Raw genomic sequence first — 9809 nt, forward strand, 5'->3', positions numbered from 1 at the left:
CCTGTACACCAGATTTGGGTTATGTCAATGACAAGCTGGTTTCTTCTTTTGCAAACCATCAAGACTTTATGACTTACAACTGACTCACTCCAATCATCATTCATATTGAAAGTTTTACATCACCGTCTGGTTGGCATGTTGACCCTACATTCAGTGGAAGGTTTTTGATATGTTGCCATATTGTATTCTGAGAACCTATTATACATATGAATAAAAATGAATAAAAATGTTAAAGGGGTTGTCTAGTTGTAAAATATTGATGGCCTATCCTTAGCCTAGGCCAACGATAATAGATTGAAGAGGGCCCATCAGCAGATACCCCATCAACCAGCTTTTAGCCAAGCCAGTGCATTTGTGTACTGAGCTGATTTCAGTAGGAAGTAAACAGCTTTGTTTTCACTGCAGTGGTGAGACTTGGTATTGCACGGCAAATTCCTATTCCCTTCCATGAAAATATGACCTGCAATACTAAGCCTGGCCACTGCAGTGAGAATCAGATATCTGCCTCCTATAGAAATCAGCTCAGTGCATGAATGAGGCCAGCAAACAGTCGATTGGCAGGTTTTCTGGGTGGTGGACGCTAACCAATTTGCTATCCTAAGAATAGGCCATCAAAATTTACGACAAGCCCTTTAGGTTTTATTGATTTCTACGTAATTTTAGTGATAGTTCACTAATTGTTATAAAAACTTTGTCTTTATTCTTCCCATTAGTTTCTTCTTTATGTTCAGTACTGCTAGACTCACTTGTATGGCTCTGTTGCACTAAATATACGAGGTAATTGCAATAGATCCAAGCACAGGCCCCAAACTACTCTGTCTGGCACAATGGTAAGTTAAGAAGATTGCATTAGACACCACTAATTTAAACATTTCTAGATCATTGTAGTCTTTCAATATTAATACTGAAAGTAATTTGACAAATGTGGATTTTTGGTAGAGCCAGCAAAATGTATAGATAAATATACCCAAGAGCTTCTTGTTCACCTCCGACAATTAGAGTCACAGTCAATTAGTCCTGTCATTGTCAATGTGTTTAATGATTGTAAGCACGATGTGCCGTTAGCACACTGATGGCCAAGTTTGTTTTAACAACACATGAATCATTTGTATGAGACTTTTTAAGCCACACTGATGCCTTTCTAGAAGACTACCTTCTAGAAAGGCATCAAAAGATCAAAATTGTTTAGGAGGAGGCAGAAAGACTGATCGCCAAAGAGAGCAAAAATAACTCTAAGCTATTCTTCAATTATATAAACAGTAAAAGGATTTGCACTGAGAGCACTGGCCCGCTAACAAATAATGCAGGAAAAATCATAGAAGACGATGGGGGGAAGGCAAATCTATCAAATTGTTTCTTTTCAAGTGTATTCACGTATGAAAAAGAAATGTCACACGAGATGCAGGGGAATAAAATGAACCCGCCCCTAAATATTGCATGCCTAACACAGGAGGAAGTGCAAAACGAGGTAATGAGGATTAAAATCGATATATCGCTGGGTCCAGATGGAATACACCCAAGGGTTCTAAGGGAACTAAGTGATGTGATGGCTTGACCGCTATTTGTTATATTTATGGACACTATTGAGACCGGGGTTGTACCACTGGATTGGCGCATTGCCAATGTGGTTCCAATATACAAAAAGGGGTTCAAATAAGAGCCTGGTAGCTACAGGCCGGTAAGTCTCACTTCAATAATTGGAAAAATATTCAGGGGTTTTGAGATACGCCATCCTAGAATACCTCAAGGAAAACAACGGCATAGCTCCTCATCAGCATGGGTTCATGAAGGGTCGATCATGTCAGACCAATTTGATCAGCTTCTACAATGAAGTATGTTCTAGGCTGGACCTTGCAGTGTCTATTGATCTTGTATATCTAGATTTCTCTAAAGCATTTGACACTGTGCCGCATAATAGGTTGGTATATAAAATGAGACAGTTCGGATTGGGTGATAATGTGTGTATCTGGGTAAGGAACTGGCTCAGAGAAAGGAAACAGAGGGTAGTAATAAATGGTTCGTACTCTGATTGGGCCACCGTGTCACAGGGTGCCACAGGATTCAGTATTAGGCCCCATTCTGTTCAATATATTTATCAATGATCTGATAGAAGGACTGCACAGTAAAATATCAATATTTGTAGATGACACAAAATTATACAAGATAATTAATATAAAGGATGACAATATACGGCTACAAACGGACCTAGATAAACTGGGGGCTTGGGGAGAAAAATGGCAAATGAAGTTCAATATTGATAAATATAAGGTTATGCACATGGGCAGGAGAAACGGATGTCACCAATATACACTAAATGGGGTACTGCTACGGAGAAGTGATATGAAAACGACCTGGGGGTACTAGTGGACTGTAGACTTAATTAGAGCAATCAATCAGCTGCTGCAAAAGCAAATAAAGTCTTGGGGTGCATTAAAAGAGGTATAGTGGTGAGGGACGAAAACATTATCCTCCCACTATATAAGGCACTTGTCAGGCCCCACATGGAATACTGTGTACAGTTCTGGACTCTTCTGCTCAGGAAAGATGTTGCAGCGCTTGAGGGGGTTTAAAGAAGGTCAACTAAATTAATAAATGGAATGTGGGGACTGGAATATCTAGAGAGGCATCAAAACTGGGATTATTTACCCTGGAAAATAGACGGTTAAGGGGCGACCAAATAACTATGTATAAATACATGAGGGGACAATACAAGGATCTCTCCCATGATCTGTTTGTACCCAGGACTGTGACGATAACAAGAGGGCATCCTCTACGTCTAGAAGAAAGCAGGTTTCATCACCAACACAGAAGGGGGTTCTTTACTATAAGAGCAGTGAGACTGTGGAACTCTCTGCCTGAGGATGTGGTGATGGCAAAATCCATAGTGGAGTTAAAGAGGGGACTAGACGTCTTTCTAGAGCGCTATGATATTACAAGATATAGACATTAGGTGACCATGGGGTTGTTGCTCTCAAATGTTGATCCAGGGATTACTCTGGCTGCCATTATGGAGTCAGGAAGGAATTTTTTTCCTCCAAATGAGCTAAATTGGCTCGTTGTTTTTTGGTTTTTTTTGCCTTCCTCTAAACCAACAAGGAGGGGGTTGAAACAGGCTGAACTAGATGGACATTGTCTTCATTCAGCCTAACATACTAGGTTACTATGTTACCTCTTTGAGAAGGCCATCCCTAACTCGGACTAAATATTTCTGTTACAGATTTTCAGCTACGTTATATCCGATGTATATTAACTCTCTTCTTTGAGAAGACCGTCCCTCTTTAGGAAAATGTGTTACTGTAATTTTGGGTGGTTCCTTCAAAACGATTTCAGTGTAAGTAAGATATTCTTCTCGGTTAAAAATTCACCTTTTTTAAAAAAATCTAAATTATGCATTTAAAGAGAACTTATCACCAGAAGTTGGGCATCTTTTTCATTTTGAAAATTCAATAGATCTCCCCCAAATTTTTGTAAATACAGGTATGTGTCATTAAAAATATTGCATACCTCTAAGTAAATGTCCCAACTCCCTACAAGAGTCCAAACTTTCTGGTTGTGTGATTGCCAGCATGCAGAGAAGATTCCCATGAACCACCATGGCACCATACATTGTCAGGATGCAAGATCTCTCTAATTACTATGGCTCTGGTTAAACCAGTGCTGTCTGCAGCATTAACACAAGAGTTGCCGATCGATAACTGCTGTGTTAATATTGCTGATCAGTATCTGTGTGTTAATGTTGTAGACAGCGCTTGTTTATGGATTTAATAGAGAGGGCTCCTCTGCTTGGGATCCCCCTGAGCCAGAAAGTCATCTATTCATCCAAGCATGCACCATGGCTACAGTAGCTAGCTGTTTCCCCCAGGGCTTTGGGAGTCAGACACTTGGTGATTGTAGTTCCCATGTTTCTCTATTTTGAGGCAAAATTCTGAATTTTATCTGTATTTCTTCAGCAAAGTGCTTGTTCACGAATATTCATTTGAGTTTGCACCCCTGTTCAGTTCTCTTAGACTTATAAAATTAAGCAGCTTCATTGCATTCCAACATCTGATTGGTCTGTGATGGTCAGAGCCAATTGCAAGTTTACATGGGCTCTTGGGCCACAGAGTCATAGTAGGCCCCTTAGTCATTTATAGGCTCCATTATGCTCCCTAAACTATTCACAGATCTTGCTTTGCCCCATGAGTCATTAATAAGGCCCTACTGTGCCCACTGAGTCATTAAAAAGTTCCCACAGTGCCCCTTGAGTGATCTATAGACCCCCCTGTGCTCCTGAGCAATTATTACGACCCCAATGTGCCCTGGCAATAGAAAAATACATCATAAACTCACTCACCTCCACCACGTTGCCATGGCCTCCTTCATCTTCTGCACTGACCTCTTCTGGCCAGGATCATGCAGAACGATGCAAACAGCATGATGACATCATCATGCCATCTGCGTGACACAGAAGCAGTTCGATGGTGGAGCAGGAAATGCTTCCTGTAGTACCACTGTCATAGTCAATCATATCCATCTCTTTAAGACATGAATACAATTATTTTCAAAGGACAAGAACTGAATTCCACGAATGAGGGACCCCTTTCCCGGCTTAGTAGGCCCCAAAGCATGACCAGGTTTGCTGAGTGCTGATGTTGGCCGAGGTCACAGTCTAACAATGTATGGGATTGGTCGGAGCCCTCTTTGAAGCTTCGGCCTTTAGACTTATTTAGAGATAAATTCAACTTTTAATATTATTTACCTCTAAAAGGCTCATAATAAATACGGGACTGTGTAAAAAATTGCCCTCACTTAACCAAGCTAAATTTCAGACTAAAGCAGTGACTGGAAGCCATGGGTGTAGACTCACCTGATGGGGTTCATAGGGTAGAGATAGTGTTAGAGAGGAGGGGGTGGGAAAGGAGTGGTATCTGACAAATGATGTTCCCTGACTCTGAGCCCGAAGACGTATTCAACGCAGGAATGAGCTTGATCCAAGTCTTGGCCTCCCTCTTCCTAACCTTAATACAGTATTAGGGTCTATATTCAATCAGTTAGGAATTTAGTTGGTGCTATGGAGTCATGGTGGCTGTTGGCATGTGCGAGTTCTTAGAGTTGGTTGTAAAATAATGAAAACAATCATCATGGGTGTAGTCCCTCAATTTATGGAGAACAATTTGGTTGGTCCGGTGCATTTTGTTCCATGCTCTTATAGGATGGGGTCATTGGTAGTTTGTGAAAATTTAAAGTAGCCATCCTTGGTATCTTATGGTACTTCTGAGTTGTGAGTGATAGCTGAGGGTAAATAATTTGGAACTTTAAACACAGTTTTGAATGCCAGATCTTTGTATCTCCAAGTACCTCCACCCTGTTTTTGATTGTTTATATTTGTTGGCCAGCAGGATTGGTGTATTTGGGTATAACAAGGTTAAGAAAGGCAATTTGTATATGTTAGTGTTTTGTGCAATCCAATTCTCCTGGGTCATTGTTGAGTAGACACAAAGAACGAGTGGTGTTCAATGGTTGTCTGGTGGTGCGGTTGTGGTCACAGTGCTAGGAGTTGGGTTGTGTAATACTGGTCTCTACAATACCAAAGTCAAGAACATTAATCATTAGTCTGTTTTTTTTTCATCTTGGCAAATAAATATAAGTATTTCTTCATATACAACTAAGTGGAGTATTGGTGACTACATAGCTATAAAATTTTTTCCTCCTTTAATTAAGCTAAATTCAGCATGTATTACAGGATGATTACATTCTAGCAGCTCACCGAGACCCCTGGAAGCCTCAGTGAACTGAAACCCTACTCTGACAATGTAGCCTGAAGCTTAAGTCTAGCAATAATACTCACTTTTAGGTGCTAAACCAACCATAGCTAAATAATTGCTCTAATGATTTGTCTGTAATGAGAAATCACATAAATGAGGAAATATTAATTAGGAAAATTATCCTATGTCTAGCGGCCACTTGAGAAGATACATGTAGTATATGCCAATCATTCAAATGAATGACTATAATATATAAGCTGGCCACATCGATCAGAACAAAAGTTTGCAGTAGCCCTCACTTTGGTTTATGGAGGGCGGTCCTATGTAAAAACCTCCTCCAAGGTGTCCTTATGCCCTAATAGGATATATGGAAAAGGGAGTGTCAATTATAGATGATGGAGGGAAGCAGAAGTTTTGTGGAACATGCTTCGGGAGGAACCATATACCCTTAACGGTCACTTTATTAGAGACTCCCATCTAGTAGGGCGTTGGACTTCCTTTGGCCTTCAGAACCGCAACAATTCAATGTGGCATAGATTCCACTGGGTGTTAAAATCGATCTGCAGGAATATTGACCCCCACGGACAGGAAGCCTCTTGCAGTTGCCACTAATTGGATGAAGGTACTGACAGGAAGGGTCCATTGATTCTTGCTGCTTGTGTCAAATTGTGACCTCCCATCAGCACAGTGGAACAGAAATCTTGATTTCAATGGGTTCATTCACATGCATGTACATTACCTGCAGATTTCGGTCAAGCAAAAAAAAAAGCAGTGTGCTCTATTTTCCTGCGCATTTGCGCATACAAAGTCCCTATAGGAGTCAATGGGGATGCACAAATGCTAGTAAAATAAATTAGGAGATGTGTGAAACATTATGTAACTGCGCAGAAAAGAGAACACATCTGGAACTCATTAGACTAATTAGCCATTTCAATTTGTGGATCTTTGTTTGCCGTGCGCAAATGAACATGCCTTGTGAGCGCAGACAGTACATTACAATACGCCAATGTACATGCAAAAAAGCATTGTTCATTCCACAAATATGCAGCGCTCAGGCGCGTTAAAATCTGCAGGCACTTGTGTGAAGGGGCCTTATACAGCAATGGCGCTGGAACTGGGAATGCAACTGGTAACTGGTTGTGCATTCGGACACATTAGTTGGAGTCCCAGCGTTGTATTTAGCTGCAGCTTGCTTGACTCTGCACTACTGCAATTCTTGACATCCTCCTCTGTCCCCTTTTGTCAACTAGATTTTTCATATCCACAATATCCCCCTTTTGCTGGATGTTTTTCCTGAATCCAGGGGGTAACTATAGAGGGTGCAGGGGATGCGGTTGCACCTGAGCCCAGGAGCCTTAGGGGGCCCATAAGGACCCTCCTCTCCATATAGGGAGCCCAGTACTATGAATAAAGCATTATAGTTGGGGGCCCTGTTCCAGGTTTTGCATTGGGGTCCAGGAGCTTCAAGTTACGCCTCTGCCTCAATCCCACCATTCTCTGTATACTCCCGACACCTTTGTACAAGAAGACCCCACAAGATTGGCAGTGAAATCCTGGCGCTGGCTAGTCTAGCACCGACGACCAGGCCTCATTGGAAGTCCCTGACATCGCTGGATTTTCCATCTAATGTCGATTCACATTGAAACCGATCAACTAAAAACGTATCATGTGATATAATGTTGCACTCCGGGGCCATTGGGTTAATGTCCATACAGGGAAGCACCAACTGTGAAAGGGCCGGAGTCTCTAATACAGCGGCCATTCAGTGCACAGGATATGTTTATAGGTAAGCTATTCCACCGGCATCCAGACAAGTCAGCGGTGTTACTCTGTAGCGGCTGTTATGATGTTTGTTTTATCTTTGTGTTGTGACAGGAAATGTATCACGATCAATCAGCGCTTTTCTCTTTTTTATTGTGTTTATTACTTTGTCGCATTCTTTTCCCTTTCATCTTCTCTTTCCACTTTAATCTTTTCCTTGGACCACTGCCTTATAGTCATATCAAAGAGAATGCGTTTACTTTACTCTTTACATCTTAGCTTAAAGAATAGCCGCACTTTCAGAAAACTTTTGACATATCAGAAAGACATGCCAAAAGTATTGACCAGTGGGGATCCTGCTGCTGAGACCCCCACTGATCACTAGAACAAGGGGGCTGTAGCACTCACCCGAGCACTGTGCCCCCTCGGATATGTGCACTCCTTTTCATCTGCTTCTGGGATGGCCTCGTAGAAGAAGCTGCCAGAAGGAGCCAAAAATAAGATAACAAAAGGGGTACAATGCTCGGTGAGCACTGTAGCCCCTTCATTTTAGCAATCAACGGGGGTCTCAGCAGTGAGACCCCTACTGGTCAATACTTTTGGCATGTCGCTAAGACATGTCAAAAGTTTTCTGAAAGTGCAGGTACTCTTTAATTACAATATAAAGGAATGTGCATCAAAAGTGGACAGTAGTCTACATTACGCATTGTGCTTCATTATGAATTTGGCAAAACTTAACCCTTTCATGACCAGGGTGTATGGGTCTTGATGACCAGAGCAAAGTTTTCTTTCTAGGTGTACCAAAATAGTTTTTTTTATAGGTCACATAGAGCTTCCTAATTCTTGCAAACTGGAGTGGATGTCTTCTTATTTGCTAGGTCTTAGATAGTGATAAATGGGCAGGAACAGGGAAAAGTATATATTTTCCTCATTATATTCATATTCTTTTCTAAAGTAATTGTTTCAATTTGTCATGTTTAACCCAAAAAATGAGCTCTGTAATTCTCCTGTGCAAAGTAATGCCAAATATGTGTACTCTGATGAAGAGATGGAAACAGAAGTAATTCCACCGAAGTATTTGCCTGCTACCTTGCTGGAAAAAAGTAACTCTTTAGTGACCAAGCCTGTTTGTGCCTTAATGACCAGGAGAAATTTTGGAAATCTGTATGGGCTGCAGAATACGTTGGCGCTATACAAATAAAGATTATTATTAGCATTGTCTAAACTATAACGCCTATATAGCATTACAAACAAAAGGCCTACATTTTAGTTTTCGATGAGCAGGGGTTCGCTGGCAAATATTAGCCTCCGGGGCAGGCACGCAGAACTGGCCCAAAGGTAGATGCCCACCCTAATGGAAGAAACTCACGGTGTGGATGGAAGAATGCAGCCCAACCACACCCACCTGCTGTAGCTAATGGCAGCACAAATTAGAGACAAAGTAGTGAGGTCAGTGTAGTCTGGCAGTGTAGAGCCAGCTGCTGTGTGTCTACCTGTTTATCTATTTAACATAAATATGGCATCCAAAGTGACCTCAGTATATTCATATGCACCAAAACCAAACTTAGAACAAATACAGCACCAGAACCAAGCTCAGTACATAGCTACAATAGCAGAACCAAGCGCAGTACATAGATACAATAGCACAACCAAGCTCAGTACATTGATACAATACCAGAACAAAGCTCAGTACATAGATACAATAGAAGAACCAAGCACAGTACATAGACACAATACCAGAACTAAGCTCAGTACATAGATGCAATACTAAAACCAAGCTCAGTATATAGATACAATACCAGAACCAAGCTCAGTACATAGACACATAGCATAACCAAGCTCAGTACATAGATACAATAGCAGAACCAAGCGCAGTACATAGATACAATACCAGAACCAAGCTCAGTACATAGATACAATACCAGAACCAAGCTCAGTACATAGACACAATAGCATAACCAAGCTCAGTACATAGATACAATAGCAGAACCAAGCTCAGTACATAGACACAATAGCATAACCGAGCTCAGTACATAGATACGATACCAGAACTAAGCTCAGTACATAGATACAATACCAGAACCAAGCTTAGTACATAGATACATTACCAGAACCAAGCTCAGTACATAGACACAATAGCAGAACCAAGCTCAGTACAAAAATACAGCACCATAAGAAAGTTTTTTGAGCCCTTCCATATTAATAATGTCCATTTTACTGCCCCTTGATACAGTTATACTTACCTCCAACGTTGTTCCCGCAATGTGAGCTCTGAAAGTACATTCAGCAACGCTGCTAAGTAGA

Source organism: Eleutherodactylus coqui, chromosome 8, assembly GCF_035609145.1.
Source record: "Eleutherodactylus coqui strain aEleCoq1 chromosome 8, aEleCoq1.hap1, whole genome shotgun sequence".
Classification (NCBI taxonomy): domain Eukaryota; kingdom Metazoa; phylum Chordata; class Amphibia; order Anura; family Eleutherodactylidae; genus Eleutherodactylus; species Eleutherodactylus coqui.